Raw genomic sequence first — 16357 nt, forward strand, 5'->3', positions numbered from 1 at the left:
GAACTATTCCAAATAGATTCAGTGCACTGCACACCAAGGGAAAACAGGAGTTTGGGCATGTAGACAAATGCATTGTCAATTAGCTCTTTCAGGAAAAAGGAAAAGGTAGAAGAATAAAAGTGAGGTCTTATTAAACATGACTGAGTCACAGATCACAGGACTAATGGTGCTGGACCTCTCACACATAAATATGTATTAAGCCCCTACTGTTTGTATAGCATAGAAACATATAGTGTCCAAAGGCTTTCATAATCCAGTTGGTGAAAAAACATAAATTCAGGAAAAGGCATTGTCACAATTGTCTACATACAAGAGCAACGCTCAAAAATCAATCACATTTTTATACCATACAATGACCATGAAGAAAGTGAAATTTTATAACACAGTATTATTTAAAAATCCCTTCAAAGAAGATGAAATGCTTAAGTATAAGCCTAGCAAAATAAGTACAAGATCCATCTGGAAAAGAAATTACAAAATGCTGATGAAAGAAATCAAAGCAAGCCCACCTGGAGAGAAATACTGTTCATGGATTGGTAGACTCAACATAGTAATAAGTCTTCTCCCTAAATTGATCTATTGATGTAATGCAATTTCCATCTAAATCTCACCAAGGTATTTCATAGACATAAACAAGTTTATTCTAAAATTGATATGGAAAGGGGCACCTGGGTGGCTCAGTCAGTGAAGCATCTGCCTTCAGCTCTCGTCATGATCTCAGGGTCCTTGGGTCAAGACCCACGTTGGGTTCCCTCCTCAGTGGGGAGTCTGCTTCTCTTTCTCCCTCTGCCACTCCCCCAGCTTGTGCTCTCTGTGTCAGGTAAATAAAAAAAAAAAAAAAAAAAAAAAAAAAGATTGCTGCTAAGATCCAGCAAAGAAGACCACAGTTGGATATCAGGAGTTCAAGATAATTTGAATAATGTTTGAGATATCCAAGTGAAAATGTTAAATTGACAGTTGGATATGCAATTCTGGCACCGAGAAGCAAGGTTTTAATCATGGAGGAGATTCTACAAAAGCCTTTTACTGATTCCAAGATGTTAAAGTCTCCTACATACAGATAGAGATCGATACAGAGGTAGAGGGCAGCCTATGTGGCTCAGCAGTTTAGCGCCGCCTTCAGCCCAGGGTGTGATCCTGGAGACCAGGGATGGAGTCCCACGTCAGGCTGCCTGCATGGAGACTGCTTCTCCCTCTGCCTGTGTCTCTGTGTCTCTGCCTATCTCTCTCTCTCTCTCTCTCTCTCTCTCTGTGCCTCTCATGAATAAATAAAATCTTAAAAAAAATACAGAGGTAGAATTAAAGATACATAGTGTATGTTCAGGTGTTAAGAAAAACTGTAGACAGGATCTTGGATCTATGGTTCCTAATCTTTTAGGAATCATGCACTAAAGGATTAAAATTTAAGTACCAAAAGAATGGGAATAGACAAATATTTTGAATGGGAATGGACAAATATTTGGAAGGGAGAAAGGCTGATTCCACAAACATAAACTGGTAAGTTCAAATTTAAGCACCAAAGGACTCTAGAACAGATGAGGAATAGTATGATTTGTGTGCTCTTCAAAACCAAAAATAAAAAACTTCACCATAATTACTAAGTATCAGAACAGACCAAAGATTAGTTGAATTCATTCTATCCCCTTAGCCTAAATAATTTGAATTAAAATGTGTTATAACTAGGACCTGGATTTCAGCAAGTCACTTTACAAACATTCTCAGAATACCCTTAGAATAAGGTAAAACTAGATGGTGATAATATTAGAGGGATTGACAGCTGGTTTCAAAAAGTAGACTTATGGTCCATCAAGAAGAAGGTAATGGTGATCTGCAGTGCTTTAATGATAGTCCTGTCCTTTTTCTAATATTATTACATTTAAATTTTAATACTTGGCTACAGAAAATGATTATTGGTCAAATTGGCAGATAATAAGGTTAAAACAAAAAAAGAATACCTTGAATCCTAGCATTTCCATACAAGTCCATATCTTCTCAACTGGTGGGGATTTTGTACCTCCTCTGAAAGACATTTTGGTAATGTCTGAAAGATATTTTTTTTTGGTTTCCATAACTCAGGGATCAGGGAACAGGGAAAGTGGTGCTACCAATATCCAGTAGGTAGGGCCAGAGATGCTGATAAACATCCTACAATACAAAGGACAGCCCCATCCTTGCTTCCATCAACCAAGGAAGAATTTTCCAATCCAAATGTCACTAGTGCCACTGCTGAGAAAACCTGATATAAGTGAACAGATTAGAACAAGGAGTCAAAATATAGCAAAATTTAATAACAATCATTTTAGCATTATATATTTACTTCCTCCCAGTATCAACTGTGTAAATCATGCGCAAGGAATTAAGCATCATTTTCTTCCACTACAGCAGTCTGGACGGAGTCTTCTTGCTCCAGCTATTTGTCTTAAGGATATAAACCCATTCCCACAGACTGACTTATCTCTCAGAGTTTCTGTTTCTTTCTTTGTATAAAAAGGAGGCTTCCCTGTGACCCAGAAATAGCGCTACTAGGTTTTACCCCAAAGATTACAGATGTAGTGAAACAACAGGACACTTGCAGCAATGTCCACAATAGCCAAACTGTGGAAGGAGCCACGATGTCTTTTGACAGATGAATGGATAAAGATGTGTGCGTGTGGAATATTACTCAGCCATCAGAAAGGATGAATACCTACCATTTACACTGACATGGATAGAACTGAAGGGTATTATGCTGAATCAAATAAGTCAATCAGAAAAAGACAATTATGATATGGTTTCACTCATATGTGGAATACAAGAAATAGTGAAAGGGACCATAAGGGAAGTGTGGAAACTGAGTAGCAAAAATTAGAGAGAAAGAAAAATCATGAGAGACTCCTAACTCTGGGAAACAAACAAAGGGTTGTACAAGGGTGAGTGGGTGGGGGGATGGAGTTAAAAAAAGGGGGGCTGAACATGATGGTTTTATTATAGGCTGGAAAATAGCCCCAAAGACATCCACATTTGAAGACCTGGAACCATATTTAGATAAATGGCTCTTTGCAAATGTGATTATATTGAGGATAGTGGTGTGGATTATGTGAGATTACCCACTTATCCTAAGTGCCATCACAAGGATTTTAGTAAGACAGAGGCAGAGGAGAATAATATCATAGAATAGAAGGAGGCACTGTGCCAATGGAGGGAGAGATCAAAAAGATGCTGTCAGAATCCAGGGACTGCCGGCAGCTACTAGAGGCCAGAAGAAGCAAGGAATGGGTTTTCTTCTAGAGCTTCTTGAAGGAGCACAATCATGCCAAGGCCTTGATTTTGGTCCAGGGTTACTAATTTCAAACTTATGGCCTCCAGGGATGCCTGGATGGCTCAGCAGTTGATCATCTGCCTTCAGCTCAGGTCACGATCCCGGGATCCAGGATTGAGTCCCACATCAGGCTTCCTGCATGGAGCCTGCTTCTCCCTCTGCCTGTGTCTCTGCCTCTCTCTCTGTGTCTCTCATGAATAAAATAAAATCTTGAAAGAAAGAAAGAAAGAAAGAAAGAAAGAAAGAAAGAAAGAAAGAAAGAAAGAAAGAAAGAGATGCAGACACAAGCCAAGGAATGCTGATGGCACCAGAAAGTGCAAATGGCCAGGAAGAGACTGTTTCTTGAGGGAATGCAGCCCTTAGACTTCTGGTCTCCAAGGCTGTGAGAGAATAGATTTCTCTTCTTTGAAGCTACCAAATCTGTGTTAATTTATTACAACAACTTTGGGAAATTAACATGATATTCTAAAATTATTTTTTTAAGATTTTACTTATTTATTTGAGAGAGAGGGAGGGGGAGAAGAGGGAGAGAGAAGGGACAATCTGACTCCCTGCTGAGCATTGATCCCAGGACCCTGAGATCATGACCTGAGCCAAAATCAAGAGTTGCCCCTCAACCAACTGAGCCATTCAGGAGCCCCAATATTCTACACTTCTTAAAATAAAATGGGGAGCTGCAATGTCATGAGAGTAAATAATTTTGTAACTTAAATAACCAAGATTTTCATGTGTTTGTGCACTCAGAGGTATGTGCCGGTCATAAATGCAATGTCGCCTTACACTTCCTTAACAGCAGATACAGTATAAAGAAGCTGAGGCCCTGTTTCCCCCTATAGTATGCCAGTTCTCTGTGATACAATTCTTTTAAAGATTTTTTATTTATAAGTAATCTCTACATCCAATATGGGACTTGAACTCATAACCCTGAGATCAAGAGTTGCATGTTCCACTGACTAAGCCAGCCGGGCGCCCCATCTGTGCTACAATTTTAAAAACACATTGACATATTGAAATTTGTTTAAAGAAGAAAGATCAAGAGGAGAGATAAATCAAGCATATGACAAAGTTGAAAAAAAAATAAGTAGTGTTAGTGCGAAAAAACCTTGCAAGGAATATGGCAACTGGCCTCAAACTACACAGAAGTCTGCCTACTTGCAGGAGAGAGAAGAGATGATATTCTCTTTGGCTCTAAAGATCAGGACCTGGAACAAAGGAGATGCTATGTGAATGCAGACTCCATAAATTAAAAGCCTCAAATTTTTATGGAACTGCCCGAGTGGTGCTAGACTGTCTGCCACCTGAAGGTGAATGAATGGCTACCTACTGGGGAGTGTTATCTAGGGGATTCCTGCATAAAGTAACATATTAGATGAGAAGCCCCAAGGATCCATTCAAATATGATTCTGTGTAATTCTACTGCCATTAGGAACGTGAATTAAGTCAAATTCCTCTCCTGCAACATCTGAAGATGTATTCATTTAGTGCTTAGCCTCCTGTTTTCCAGACCAATAAATGGTGGTTTCTTTTACCCTTACTGATAATATTACCATCCAACATGAAAGCACTCTTGATCTTCTCTGAACACTTCAAATTCTTCTTGACTTCTCCAGGTGCAGAATCTAGTGCAAAAACCAGCCCTGAACCTGGGTGTGATCAATTAGAAGCAGAACCAGATGGTAGCAGTTTATATTCTGTTTTCCCTGTTAAAGTACTTACTAACACAAACTCACTTTTGCTTTTCCAAAATGGTGAAATGGTCAACCTTTGCATCTTTTCTATTTCTGAACTTCATTTTGTAGAGCTTCCTGATCCTTTCCATATGAATAAGTACACTTGGCAGGAATTGAACTTAGTTCTATTTGTTTCTAACCTCTAATTAAATGCTAATCCTATCCTCCAGAGGGCAGGTGTCCTAAGCCAACTGCCACTGTACTTTCTCTTCCTTTTCTCATGTTCTCCAACCAACTAGATAATTTTTTTTTTCAATTTTTATTTATTTATGATAGTTACACACAGAGAGAGAGAGAGAGAGGCAGAGACATAGGCAGAGGGAGAAGCAGGCTCCATGCACCGGGAGCCCGACGTGGGATTCGATCCTGGGTCTCCAGGATCGCGCCCTGGGCCAAAGGCAGGCGCCAAACCGCTGCACCACCCAGGGATCCCCCAACCAACTAGATAAACAAGACAGAACCCAAGAGAAAACTCAGAACCTTCCTCTTTGTGCCTATAAAAGAGAAAAGCAATCTGGAAATCAAAGAACCAGTTATTTGAGAAAGAGAACATCAAACTACTGGCTTGTCTAATATTTTAACTGCTTCTGGACCAGCAGAGTAGTTGTTATCTCCTTCCAAGCTGAAAGTGCTTAATGAATGGCCATTTTGAGGGCATGACCAATTACGTCCATGGCTCCAGCCTGTGATATAATTACGTAAGAGAAATCAAATCTTTGCCAGTGGTTTCCAAGTATTCTACAGGAGCCTACAATTCTAATATTGGTTCCTCTTTTTAGAAAGAAATTCTTGAGAGGTACAATTATTATGTACTATCATTTACAGTATCCCCACTGTGATGTTGTGATTTACAGTAAGAAATATATATTTGGTCTTCATCCACATTCCAGGCACACAGCTCTTAAAACTCTTGTAATTTGCTAAGTGAAGAGAGCAGTAAGGTGTTTTTTGTTATTCTGATGATATGACAGCTGGAAAGCCCTTAGGTGGCCTAAGGATGAGGGCTGGTTGCCAGGGGGCCTAACCATGTGATTAAAGGATGGAAATTTCAGTCTCAACTTTGTACCTCAACCTCCAAGGAGGGGAGAGGAGCTGCAGGTTAAGTCAATCACCAATGGCCAATGTTTTTTTTTTTAAGATTGTATTTATTTGAAAGAGAAAGTCCAAGCAGGGCAGGGAGGAGCAGAGGGAGAAAGAAAAGCAGACTCCCAGCTGAGCAGGAAGCCTGATGTGGGGCTCAAACCCAGGACACTAGGATCATGGCCTGAGAAGGCAGATGCTTAACCAACTGAGCCACTCAGGTGCCCACCAATGACCAATGATTTAATCAATCATGACAATATAAGGAAGCTTCCACAAAAATCCGAAAGGACAGGGTTTGGAGCATTTCCAGGCTGGTGAACACATAGAGATTTGGGGAAGAGTGGGCACTCAGAGAGGTCATGGAAGCTCTATGTCCTTTCCCCACATCTTGCCCTATGCATATCTTCTATCTGGCTGTTCCTGGGTCACTTCCTTTTATAATAAACTAGTAATCTTTTTTTTTTTTTTTAAGATTTTATTTATTTACCTGACAGAGAGCGCACAAGCAGGGGGAGTGACAGAGGGAGATGAAGAAGTATACTTTCCACGGAGCAGGGAGCCCAATGCAGGGCTCAATCTCAGGACTGCGAGATCATACCTGAGATGAAGGCAGGTGCTTAACTGACTGAGCCACCCAGGGGCCCCAATAAACTAGTAATCCTATAAGTGAAATGTTTCTCCAAGTTCTATGAGCCACTCTAGCAAATTAATGGAACCCAAGGAGAAGGTTGTTGGAACATCCAATCTATAAGTAGTGGGTCAAAAGAATAGGTACTAACCTAGATTTATGATTAGTGCTTGCAGTGGGGGAAGGGAGTCTGGTAAGACTGAGCCCTTAACCTGTGGGTCCTGAAGCTATCTCCAGTAGACAGGGTCAGAATTGAGTTGAATTGTAGGATACCCAGCTGGCACTGGAGAATCGTTTGGTGTGGAAGGAAAGAAAACTACAAGTTGGATACCCATCAAAAACACAGAAAAGTGGGGACCCAAGGGCACACTATCAAAAAAAATTAGACTGACAGCTTCTTAGACATGCTTCCACTAAATTAAAAAACCCTATTTAGGCATTTATGCATGTAAAATTTTGACTTCAATTGTCCTGGAAAAAATTGACAACCTGCTTTAAACAATACACCAAATTTATTTCTGAAACATGCAAACAAATCAGCAAAGGCTCGTTTGAATCCATTGACTGTTTTATGCAAATGAATTATAAAGTCAAGATATTCAACTTAAATCTAAGTTGCATCTCAAAATTGGAAATGGAATGTTATATCCTAAGGTTGTTTTGTTTTCTTTTACATAGAGCAATTCACTCATCAACCAACACAAATGCACTGAAATCCCACAAGGTACATGCTCATCACTAATAAAAATGATTGGGATGCATTTTATTCAAAAAAATACCATGTAAATGCTGAATAATTATGTAATTATTTCAAATCTGATTTGAGAGGCAAAGCATCACTATTTGGCAAGACTTGTCCTCTGCTCCTAATTACTGAGCAACCTTGAAATTAACTCTAAACAATGACTGGCATCTTATGTACAAAGGCTTTCATATTTTTAAGCTCTAACATTTTATGCTAGAATTGAGAGTTCTCATTTAGTCCTCCTCATAGAAGAGTCACAAAAGTTGAAACAGTGAAAGGCAAAAATATTTTCTAGGAAGTAGAAAACCAACTTGGTTTCCATTAGCAAGATAAAGAGCATGCCTCCAAAAGCATGATCAACTGGTCTGTTAAAGTGAGTTCACTGAGCCAATCAGGCATAAATATAAACTATATGTTAACACAGAATATATTAAACTCCATTCCCCCTAAAACCCAAATGACTACATCTTTCCTTCACAAAGCAGTCCTATATTCTATCAAGTATTATAGTAGTTTTCAAACTGTGTTCTACGGGTCCTGAGGAGCACTGCTCTATGTCAGAGTCCTACATGTGATCTTCCTGATGCAAACACAGGCTCTGCCTGGCTTGAGAAAGCTGCCCTCCCAACATGAGACTTGGTGCAAGGCTAGTCTGCCACAGTCCCCAGGGGGAGTGGCTGTCAAGGACTGTGCCCTCTCACCCACCAGCCCTGCTCATATACATATTTGCATGCCCAGCCTAAGCATGTCCATTTAGAAGCCTTGTAGTGTGTGTTGGGGCAAGGAGGGCTGCTCTCCATTCCCCTAGACCCCAGGCCCATCAGATGGCAGGGGGCTTTCATTTGGGGGCTCCCCTGCCCTCATCTGTGCTGATCCATCTGATCCATGCCCAGTGTCATTCCATGGGGAAAAAATGGGACAGTGGAGGAACCAGCACTGTCTCTTTTGGCCTCTTGCTTTCACTATCGCAGTAAGTGAACAAAGGCTATATTATTACTTTTCACTGGACTTGTTTTCTAATTGACTACCATACCATCAGGTGCAAGAGTTCCAAGGAGAGGTTGTCAAGAGGGGGAGGTCATGAGGGAGATGTCATGAGGGAGAACAGAGAGGGTAGGTAACAACAGTTCTCCGGCAAACCGGTCCCCAAGGCATACCTACTGGTTTCAATCACATGGCTCTGTGTCTACCTGTTTTATACGGTGAAGCTATGAGGAAGATTTCAGCTGAGAAAAGGACTGTTCACGGCTTACCATCATGCCTGGTACACAGTAAGAGATAAATACATATTAGCTATGATTACTAGAAATTTGAAAAACATTCTAAATAATCATGCCATTTTAGAAAGGAAAGAGCCCAGGATAACGAGCCAGATCATCATTCATTACAGAAGCCTCCCTCTCAGGCCAGGGAGGGCTCACCATCACAGTAAAGGGGATCTTGAGACTGTAGGGAAGTTGTAAAGAGCGTGATGGACCCTAACACCTATCTTTACTGGAATTTTCAGCTCAAAGATAGGGATGAGATGGAAACATGCCTTATATGGACCCAGTGATTAACAGACATGAGAGTTCTTGCTAACACCACAGCAGTCATCATATACCCTAATGCCTACTGTTCAGTGAATACCTACATTGTAAACATACACCAGGTGGCACTGTATATGTTGTCAAAATTAATCCTTTAACAAAACCCTGAAGATAATCCCCATTTTACAGATTAAGAAACTGAAAATAGAAGATAGAGAATAATATTTCCAAGGCCACAGAGTAGAGGATGAATTCCAATACATCTTAACCACTTTATTACAAAGTCTATGCTTTTAACTCCTACTCATAATGCCTCCCCACTAGCATTCCAACTTGCACTGAGAGAAATCATATCTGTTCTATTACTTATCCTTTGTACTGGGTACCTTAACAGATTAACTAATTCTTTCAAACTACCAACAAAAGAGTATTTCCAGATAGTCAAAGCAAATTAGCCATGACTTGCTCAGGCATATGCAGTGAAACAAAGCCAACAAGCAAATAAAAACAAAATCTAAGGATCTAACAAAATTTTCAACAAGTCACTGGCCCAATCCCTAAGTGATGCCTTTTTAATCCTTTTACCTAACAGTCTCCTCTCCAAGAGTGAGCGATGAACAGAGTCCCACCAGCAAACTATAAGAAACACCTGATTTGATTTTTTCCCTAACTCCAGTGATCATTTTCAACTGCTCTAGCCACACGCTCTTCCTTGTCATGTGATCAAAAACCAGGTCTTCTGATTATGACAATAGAACAGGAAGACGTTAAACTGGTATCTGTGGGTTTTGAACGCTTTAAGCTTTTATTAACCTGTGTTTTAACTAATTCACAGTGAAGAGCCAAATCCCAGAAAGTACTACACACAATTTCACCCTTCTGGCACTACCACCACCCTACTACCTTAACAACCCTTCCTCACTCCCAGCCTGCTATACAATGTATATATTCCAGAAGAGAATGTAAACTTCAGACAGCATGATACTTTAAAATTAGTCCACTGCCCAGCTATTTCTCACTTGAGTTAATTTGTATCCATTAATAATTAAGCCAAGAAGGTATACTCCCATGTCCTCATGCATGCCTTGGCTATCATTTGTTGATATGACGTCATTGTTACCCAGGTCCCAGAAAGTAAATTTCTCCCACCTTTCCATGACTTTCAGGGCCAATTAATAGAGCCCTATCTAGCTGCTAATCCATTCATCTGAAATTCAATGAACTGTCACTGTATGTGGTATAAATGGCAAGTCTATTATCTACTATGACAAGTGTCAAAAAATCTCCACGCTCAACCAAATTATAGATGCTCAGTGCAAGTCTGGGCACAGGTGACTCACCTGCGATGGATGAGGATGACTCACTATGAAAGCCAAAGATACCACCCAGGTGAATAACCCTGTCTTGTAATGTTTTCTCAATCTGCCAACTCAGTTTTAAGATTAGTGATTGCATTGTCTATTTCCTGTGTGCCTCTTTCTTCTGCCTGAAAATAATAATATCCAAGTCAATTCTAAACAGAGTAGCCTGCATCTTTCCTTATGTTACTCCAAGACCATAAATGGCAATAAATACTACAAAGTGGTGCCAGAACCACCTGGAGCATGGTGACAACTCTGTACTTGTTACCATCAACTTGCTGGGATGAGATGCTAAAAGAAACTGCAACTGTCTCTAGGGTCTGTCCCTTGGGATAGGAAGGAGCAGAGGTCAGTGAGGCAAGGAATTGGACTCCAAAGAATGTTTGTATTTCAAAAGGAATTCACTAAGATTATTCTTATTCCAGCTCTCAAATATTGGTATCTCTGCAAACTGTTCCACAAAATAATATTTATTATATAATAGTAACTATTATTATACTTGGGGTTTTTTTTTAAGATTTTATTTATTTATTCATGACAGACACACACACACACACACACACACAGAGGCAGAGACACAGGCAGAGGGAGAAGCAGGCTCCATGCAGGGAGTCCCAACATGGGACTCGATCCTGGGTCCCCAGGATCAGGCCCTGGGCTGAAGGTGGCGCTAAACTGCTGAGCCACCCAGGGTTCCCCTATACTTCGGGTTTAATTCACAATATCTCATTTTATCTTGCAACCCTATAAAGTAGGTGAGAATAATTCTCTATTCCTACCTGTGAGGCAGTAGAACAAAGGAGTAAGGAGATGGAACCTAGAGCCAAGCTGGTAATAGGCTCTGTCCCCTATCAGCTCTACCACCTTGGACCTACCCCATGGAGTGATTTTCGTGATTTAAGGTGCTGACCTGTAGAAAGCACTCAGTCAGTGTGCCTGCTAGCTATGACTACTGTCATACCATCAGTAAGTGGTTAACTAGGAGCTGCAGAGTAGGGACAAGAGAAGTAGGATGTGGTACAACAGCTCCCCTGAGACCCAGGTCAGAAGAAGCACTGCTAGTAGGATGGCTGCCATATAGGAGCAGCCCTCATCAGTGACATTAACAGTGACATTAACACAGATCTTCGTCTTTCATCTGCTGCTTGTTTAGCCATCTACAGACCAGGAAAAGAAAAAGAGAGGCAATTTCTCTAATATTGCCAACACCAGGCCCTTGTCACTAGGAAAAGAATGCACCCATAGTCTCTGTCCTTGCATTTAAATTCTGACTCAGTGACAACTATTCAAGATCAATCTCTCAATAGGACAGATATAGTTTCTTATGTGGGATTCCCTAGAAGCAGATCCTGAGACCAGGGTTTATTGAGAGGTGCTCCTCAAGAAAATCCTGAAAAGGGGAGAGAGAGAGAGAGAGAGAGAGAGAGAGAGAGAGAGAGAGAGAGAATACCAGGCTACCGAAAGGAATAGATTGAGCAGGGATATGGTCTCAGATCAATGGCAGCCTCAACCTGGTCCACAGAGGATTCTACAACATAAATCACACCACAAAGTCGTCCTCACCTTGAAGCAAGGGGTCTGGTCTTTTGTACCCACCTATCAGTGAGTCATTCATTAGCCATGAGCAGTTCCACAGGAGAGGCAGAGGAGACAGGTGGCAAGCCCTGGGCAGCCACTCCCCATGGCAGGCGCATGGTTTAGACAGGGCAGGGCATCAATAGCACCCATAGCATTCCTATCAGGCATAGAGCTATACAAATTGCCCCTCACACCTTTTACACAAGTAGATGACTCCATAAAGAGTTTAATCCAAAAGATTAAATAGCCAATTTGCCTTCTTATATTTTAAAACAATCAAAATAAAATCTCCAAATCTCAAAGATCAACCCAAGCCAGGCAGACTCCCTAGGGTTGTTTTAGGGGGGACATGATAGACTGGAGCTCATCTCAATGAGAAGTTCCAGTTAATAGTCCTCTTGTCCATCTCCTAAATAAACCTGTTCTTCTGGCTTAGCTTTGCTGAAATGGACACAGGCAAAAGGAAATAATTTTTAATTATATTTATTTATTCATGAGAGACACACACAGAGAGAGAGAGGCACAGACACAGGCAGAGGGAGAAGCAGGCTCCATTCCATGCAGGGAGCCTGACATGGGACTCGATCCCGGGTCTCCAGGACCACACCCGGGACTGAAGATGTCGCTAAGCCACTGAGCCACCCGGGCTGCCCAAGGAAATAATTTCTAATGCTTATTGGCAGGCTACCATATTTCCTCCCCCAGAGAAAGTCAGGGTGGGGAAGGATGTTCCCAACCTTCCTCCTCTAAGGAAATTACAAGAGTGAGACAGTTCAGTCACAGGAGTGTAACTGATGTTATTAAACCACTGTTGGAAAATGATTATGCCTTGAATTTAGAGGTCACCACCCTGTAGGGATTCACAAAGGAAAAATCCTTCCCTTACATTGTCTTACTTATTCTGACAGCACCTCCTGTGAGACAGGCAGACAATCTGCTGTACTGTATGTGGCCTTCCTGGGCAAGCACACACATTTAATTTAGCATCCTCCAATGGCTTCTCCTAGAGGACTGTCTTCCCACATCTCTTCCTGGGTTGTATTCAGGTCCAGCTTTATGGACCTGTGAACTGCATTTTTGCACAGAGCTCCACACTTAGGACTTCAGGTGCTACTCTCTTGGAACTCTTAATAATTTTTGAATAAGTGGCCACATATTTTCATTTCACACTGAACCCCACAAATCTTATAGCCATCTCTGGGTGTATGTCTTCAGCTGAACCTCGGAAGAATGTAAGGAAGGATCACAGCAAGCCAACTATAGCCTGGAACTCCACAGGATTGTGTAGCCCAGGGATGTGGTAGTCATTAGCACTGCTGATCAAGAAATTTGGCTTCTTCTTGTAGACATAGGTAGAAATGGAATGAAACTTGCTGTTGATAAAACGTGAGTGGGCAGTGATGATGTCACATCTGGGCAAAAGGTCTATAGTCCAGACCTCCATTTGCCACATCCCCTTTCTCCTGCCTTGATAGTTGAGATGGAGCTTCCCTCAGTGAGTCCCTGAGAGAGACAAAGCCCCCAGACAACCTGCAATAAACATGTTCTAGGAGCAAGATAAACTGAGGTTTGAAGCCACTGAGATTGTGGGGTTATTTTTCCCCACAATTTAGCCTATCCTGATAGACACAGAGAATAATAAACAGATTCTCAAAGCATCTTTGCAATACTTAGAGACTGAGCTGGGGAGAAGGACCAGGGTGCAAGGCAACAATATCTCTGATAATGAAGAAGATTCCTACACAAAGAAGGGACTGGCAGGAGTCCACAGGTTGTTTAATTTATTTAGTCCAACTATTTACCGCTGAACCACAGAAAATACAGCATTAACAGGGTTCATTTGTAATGAACAAATAAGTCTGCATCACAGAAAAAAAAATGTGATACAATTTTTATGTTCTTCCATCCCTGCCATTTTGTTTGTCAAACACTTAGCAAGTACAAATTGCTTCTTTTTGAGGGATGAGGAAAAGACAGAAAGATAAAATGACCCTACAAGACCCCAAAAGTTTCCTGGGGCTGATTAGTGAGGCTCAGCATATACACAGTATTTTAATAAAATGTCTGATTTTATATTTGTCTCTCTCTTAAGCAAGGAATCAAGGTCACTTGAATGTACAGTAGCCCCCAGAACAGCTCTATAAAGAAGGGTCTCATCCTGTCTGCAAGCTGGAACAGCTGCTGAGTTCTTTTATTCATGACCAAATGTTTCCAGAATGATTAAACTAGCATTGTAAATGTGCAGTCTATATCAGCTGAGTGACAAGGATTAAGCAAGATCCAGATTAAAATGCTAAGTGAGTTTGTCCCAAGATCAAGCCAGATATATGGTTAACACTAAGAAAATACATGCTGAAGAAGAAGTGTAAAAACAACCACCTAGAGAAAACCTCAGAATAACAAATTGTACCAGAGAAAGTATCTTGAATGGCAACTAAGCCAGTGAGGGCTGAAATTACCTTTTTGAAAGTACAATTTCACAGGAATATTTAGAAAAAATATACAGCCAACCAAACAACTTACCCAATATGCATATTCTCAGTGGATTTGGTTCTGAGGGGAATGCGCCACTTTGGCATGTGGATTATTGTGAGCTGAAGACAATCAAGGCCCATAAACTCAGGAAGAGATTTTAACTTTGCTCTCAACTACCTCTAAGAATTTAGACAGAGGACCTGGCCCAGGAAGAGAGCTATCACTAGAGACAACTACAGAGAGTTTGGGACAGTTGCCATCAGCTGGGAGGAGCTCGGCAGGGCCTATATGTTTAAAGTCTTCTCTGTGTCCTGCTGTCTCCCATTGGAATGGCAAACATTTGTTTATCGAACATTTGCTCTTCTCATCTTCCCATCTTTTCTGTGAAGCCCCAGACCCCTTATAAATTGACTAGCCCTTGAGTCTCATTTCTTTGGGGTGCCCATATGTAAGAAATTAATTTTTTTTCTCCTGTTGATCTGTCTTGGATGTCAATTTAATGATCACACCAGCTATAAGACCTTGGAAGAGCTGAGGAAATATTTTTCCTTCCCTACAGTTTAAAAAAAGGGTACAATAATAAAAATCTATTTTGTTGACACAATAAATATTGGTAAATAAGTTTCAGAACAAAATATAAGTTGGAAACTCAAAATTACTATTAGAACTGCTAGATTTGCTACTACAAAATCAGAATGCTTTGAGTCATGTAGAGTTTCTCTAACAGAAAATCCACAATCAAAAGCCAAAGTGAATGCAAATTATTTACAAAATACCAATGTAATAGAATAAAAAAGAAAACACCATGAGAAAAAAATCTACAGCCACTGTATGAGTAATGTCTTGAAATGTTTTATATAATGAATATAGAAATAAAATCACATATCCTTTTGCTTTTAGTGACATTTAAAGTGATCTGAGACATTGATGAATAAATAAATATTTTTGAGAGTAAAAATACTCTCAAACCTCTCTATCTGTGGCTTTCCCATCTTCTCTAAATCAGCTCACATGGAACTTAATCCCATTGGTCTGTAAGTCTTTGTTACAACCTATATTTTTGCCTGGGAAATTTCCCTCATTGGCTTCACATAAACAGTCCTTCTCAGACTCATTAGACACTTTTTTTGTTTTAACACTTCAGACACTCTGATATATGCTCATGGGGGTTGAGTACATACACCCCTCACACCTGAAGCACTAAAGAGGAACAGTGTCTCTATGCATGCTTGGTGCCAAATGAGGAAATGGACGTGCCCGGGATAAAATAATTTGGAGCCCCTACACAGCACAATGCTTAAGAACAAGGGCTCAGAGTCCATCCAAACTTCCTATCACTCTAGTTTCCACATTTGTGGCATGGGGATGGTAAGAATACATAAAAATTCATAAACCAAATAATCCTTGTACAGACTTTATGGGCTATCTTGTGCATAGGAAGTCAGCAATATATGGTTGCCATTGTGATTCCAGTAAATTCTCTTTCTGGGAAAAATTCAGAGACACTCCAAGGCTCTTGGCTCCTCCTACCCTCTTTGAAGAATCACAGATTTCTACTTATGTGCTAAGGATACTGATATAAAATAGGTGAACAGATGTGGCTGTCCCAAAATTGGACAGAAAGATAAAATATAGACTGTTGCAGAAAGGTCAGAAAGAGGCAGCTGCACAGGAAGATTAAGTAGAAAACAATATTTAAGGCTCGACCCCTGATGAGGTGTTAAATGGCCGGTGGGAGCGATCCCAGCTGTAATCCAGTTAACATTTAGCACCTAATTATCACTTCTCAGTGGCGTCCAGACTAGATAATTGTGAACTGCAACCTCCAAGCTACACAGAAAATGTTTGATGCTTCTAAGCTGCAGATTCAATCATTTAGCAGGCACTGGCTATCCAGGAGCAACAAGAGATGTAGAATATTATTACTCTG

The 16357-nt window shown here is 40.6% G+C and overlaps 1 long non-coding RNA gene across 6 annotated transcripts in view; it reads right to left on the reverse strand.

Annotated features, from left to right (window-relative positions):
- Nucleotides 1-16357, reverse strand: part of LOC111094009 — a 156768-nt gene that overhangs the window by 106868 nt on the left and 33543 nt on the right. For 2 of the 6 annotated variants that reach the window (XR_005384399.1, XR_005384400.1), the window contains exon 3: nt 4393-4500. The exons of 3 other annotated variants lie outside the window; for them this stretch is intronic. This is a non-coding gene — a long non-coding RNA (uncharacterized LOC111094009). Of the gene's footprint in view, nt 1-668; nt 731-4392; nt 4501-16357 lie in introns of those variants that run through there. One more of the 6 variants, XR_005384398.1, reaches the window with a different exon arrangement.

This window comes from Canis lupus, chromosome 35, assembly GCF_011100685.1.
Source record: "Canis lupus familiaris isolate Mischka breed German Shepherd chromosome 35, alternate assembly UU_Cfam_GSD_1.0, whole genome shotgun sequence".
Classification (NCBI taxonomy): domain Eukaryota; kingdom Metazoa; phylum Chordata; class Mammalia; order Carnivora; family Canidae; genus Canis; species Canis lupus.